The 4,414-nt window shown below is 26.1% G+C and overlaps 1 long non-coding RNA gene across 1 annotated transcript; it reads left to right on the top strand.

Moving 5' to 3' along the window:
- Positions 1–3,376: 3,376 nt before the first annotated feature.
- LOC122516132 lies at positions 3,377–3,941 on the top strand. Its single transcript, XR_006303498.1, has 2 exons — positions 3,377–3,485; positions 3,842–3,941. It is a non-coding gene; the product is annotated as an uncharacterized LOC122516132 (long non-coding RNA).
- Positions 3,942–4,414: the final 473 nt, after the last annotated feature.

Genomic DNA, 4,414 nt, shown 5'->3' with positions numbered 1-4,414 from the left:
TATTATTATTATTATTATTACTATTATTTGTGTAGGATATTGAATTGAAAAAATAAAATTAGAATATAATTTTTAATTATAGTTACTATTAGTGATATTTTATATAAAGCCAATATTATTAAATAAAGTTGATCGTATATCGATTTATATCTGAAAAGTGTTAAAATTTGAACGAATAGTTATGTAATATATGATATTTCATATTTATAACTAATTTCATTTTTGTTGATTAATTTTTTCGATTTATTATATCCTCCAAAGTTTTCTCCGATCCTAAAGATTTATTTTAAGCGATAATGAGAATCTAGAAGAGGATTTTGGTAAGTTATCTTTTATTACTCTCATAATCAAACGAGATTAATGAATTCATTCGTATAAATATTCTTGCAATGTAATCGTTCTGAGATGGCTTTAGAAATTTATTATTAAATATGAAGATTATTAATTAAACTGAAAATCGAATACGTCAATTTGTAGGCTTGTTAAGCTTGCTGTAGTTAGTTTGCTCATCAGATTTATTGGCTAATTTGATTTGCGATGGCCCACGCAAACGGTCTCTTCGTCAGTCTTCCATTTCCGGTTCGAGTAATTACTATTACTGCTCGTAATGTCATCACCGTGACCTACATATGAAGTACAGGATGGTCTTTGTAATTGCCTTTCAATGAAATAACCTTTGAGAATCCGTTAAGTGCAGGCTTTTACGTTAGGCGACATCGTTCTAAGGCTATAACGATTATGTTAATGATAGTACTAACATTTAAAACGTTCGTGATCGCAGTCTATAAAACTAAACGCACGTAGTACTACGTATTCATTTAAATATACATATATGTGTGTGTGTTTAGAGAAAATAGTAAGAACAAAATTATTAATTATTAAAACCGTAAGTAGGCAAAATATGCAATAGTTTTATCGCAGAAATGAATGAGTAAATCAATGTACACAATTTAGAAGGAAATAACGCAAATATTTTAAGACATTAGTTAGTTAGTTTAATTACATGTGTATTTTTTTATGTATATTAGAAACCTTTTTCTTACAAATTATTAATTATAAGTCTGGAGTTATGAAATTTTAGTCATCTTTATAATTATTAGAAAAAGGAGATTGATCATCGTTTAGAATCAATTTTTCTACAAATTTTTGAAATATTTATTTAGTCACGTGCGTTAAATTTTTATTAAAATTTTATTAAAATTAAAAAACTTGTGATTGTGTGATTCATAAAACTAAAATATTACGTACCTATAAATTTTATTCTGTTTTGCTATCATTAGATGAAAAATCACATTGTTACATTAATTATATTTTTAAATAGATTATTATAAAATGCGATTTCAAGTATTTTTATAACACTTATCTTGTATTTGAGATATAAAAAGGGACAAAGAAGATAACGCACGGAATAGACACTGAAACCACTGCATTAGGATTCAAGGAAGGTAGGTGCAAAGGTCTTTCACAATTAGTCGGATTGAATGAGCGTCTAATATTGTTGCGATTACGTGCTACAACGGAGCAGTTCTCTATAAGCCCCTTTACCCCGTCAATCCTCCCCCTTCTTCCAAATTGCAGCCGAAAAAAAAGTATTGTAGCTTTCTTTCATTGGACTTTACTTGTGAAAGGAAGAAAATTTTGTGTCGACTATAACGAAACGAATCAAACGAATCTTTTCGAGACAATTTAAGATTGATTGGTAAATTCAAAGATCATTCGTTCGATCGAATAAAGTATTCGAATAAGGAATAACGAATTTATTTGAAAAGAATTTTTGAATTTTTTAAAGCTATGTTTTTTATTAGATACTTTTTTTATATTGAAATAGAGAGAGAGAGAGAGAGAGAGAGAGAAAAAGTAGACAAATATTTAGATTGATATCTATTGTTATGATTATCACGTTGAAATGTGACCGCTGTGTATGTTTGTTGCTTCTATACTTCGTTCCTCCACTTTTTTTGGCTTCATACATCAGTCGATGTCGGGTCGTGGCTAAGAATACACATCTTTTAAATATAATCTTTACGATTAATCTTATTTCATTTAAATTTTCTTTAAATAAAATCTTAAGTATTGTTATACTAATTTTATTTATTATTAAAATTTAGGACAAAACAAGAGTTAATGTTAATTTAGTGTGATTTTCTTTCAACTTGTTTTGTGTATCACAGAAACGTTTATTGAATTTCTTTTCTTTTTTTGTATTGATATCAAAAACAATATATAAAACCGAGATGAATTTAATTTAATTCGATTAAAATGTAATACTATTAACTAACGTTAATTGTCAATGATATTTAAACAAGTCTTAGACGAAATGATAAATTGTTATATATGCTGTTATTTTTTGATATAATTCGATTTAGTTAGATGAAAATAAGCAAGAATGCAAATCATAGAAAGGATCTCGTTATAGAAAAATTCCCTTTTCGCAAGTTCGAAGACATTGAAATATTCTTTGAGACGTGACAATAAACTTGACGGGTGTCTAGTTATCACCATTTTTTGTATTCACTTTTCGAAACTACTCTTCTTCTTTTCGCCAAACGTAACAAAGAAACCAGTTCGGTTTCTCGTGGATTATTCTTACGAATGAAATTTTTCAAACTTTCTTAAGAAAACTTTCTTACCGATTCGATAAAAGTGCAAATGCAATATTATTTCTTTTCTTATTTTCGTTTTATTTAATTACTATTAATTTAAATAATTTATACATTCAAATGAACGACAAGGAAGAAGAATATATCGATAATTCAAATAAAAAAAATTATTCAGTTAGTTCAATGTTATTGCAATTATTATCATTTTTTTATCGTGGTATTAATTATATCGTTAATTAGAAATTTATTTATTAATATTTATTATTTAATTAATTGCATGTTATAGTCGAAGTTGAAGTCTTGATAACAAATTTTATCGTGTCGGATCTTTTTTGATACATAGAATATAAATTATTCTCGAATTTTATTCAACGTGACAAATATTTGAAAATTTTCCTTTGAAAATTTCTAGAAGGAAAATCGAGGAATCAACGTTTGGATAAAATGTATATAGTTATGTGGTTCTGTACTTTTCTAGAATATTTCATATAATAAATCTTTTGAACAAATTTTAAGATACTATGCTGAAAAGCAATATAGTTGGAATTAATGATTACTATTATTTATTATTTATAATAAATACAAGAATATTTCATTTTTTGTACATAAGTGAACTTGAGTTTATCGGGAAAAAAAGTAAAAAAAAGTTTCTTATATTATTCTTATATAATATAAAAGTAATACCAGTTAAATATATATATATATATTTTTTTTTTAATTTGTTTTTAGCATAAATAAAATTTTTTTGCACTATAAGGGATACGTAATTTAAGTAAAAACATTCGCCTTTTTAGTGAACGTGTTTGCACGTTAGACATTGTAAGAGCTTCCTATCTTGGTCAGATCTTTCGCGAACTATAGTTACTGCTAACCCGAATTGCTAAGGTAACACGCATAATTTGATCATTTATAAGCATTCCACGTTTAGATTCTTGCAATCTTTTTAAACGTAATATTCATTCTCGCTTAAACACTTTAACAATCTAAAAAAAAGGAAATAATCTGACATCAGTTGTTGATTGATGAAAAATTTGTTTAAACATTGATTTAAAAATAATTTATACATATTTAAAAGTATTTTAACGGTCATTCAATTGTTTTTATTTTGTAGATATATTTTGGGATAAAAATATTGAGTTCTTTGCAAACAAGAATTTCTAGTTGTATAATCGACAAATCGCATATTTGAGTCCTATTTTTCTATAAATCGATGCTTGAATAACCTCTTCCTTGTCTTTTAGGTAGAAATGTAAACGTGTTACTGAGTGCTGTACTTTTTCTGGGTACTTTGCTTTTCAAAAAACGTTGGAAATAGAGATAAAGAACTAGTAGTAAGACAAAGGGGAGAGAAAAAACAAACAGTTGCTGAAAGCTTTCTTGCACTCTACATCAAAATAGCAAGATGTGTTCCGTGCGATTTAACCTCAGGAAAAGTGTGTCACATACTAACTAAGACTGAAATCGATAATATCGTTTCTTCATTGACATTTTGAAAATAAACTTAGGTATCTTTCGTCTCTTCGTATTTCTTTAATTAAATAGGTACAGTATTTTTACATAAATATTTTTATACTTGTTATAATTTTCTATAAATATGTATATTTTTTAATTGTACAAAATATATTTTTTCAATTCTAATTTGTTTGAGCTATTAAATTGTTATTTATTTTATTACATAAATACCCGATGAGCGTATTTATGTGATAAAATATTATTCAAATTTACGAAGAATGCAATAATAATAATAATAATTTTACGATGTAACAAATACATTTTCCTGAAATTTTTTTTATTACAGAATAAAATAAAATTTT

This window comes from Polistes fuscatus, unplaced genomic scaffold (assembly GCF_010416935.1).
Source record: "Polistes fuscatus isolate 324 unplaced genomic scaffold, CU_Pfus_HIC Scaffold2, whole genome shotgun sequence".
Taxonomy (NCBI): Eukaryota; Metazoa; Arthropoda; class Insecta; order Hymenoptera; family Vespidae; genus Polistes; species Polistes fuscatus.
Note: the sequence above shows the minus strand (reverse complement) of the source record. Positions and strands in the feature narration are given on the sequence as shown.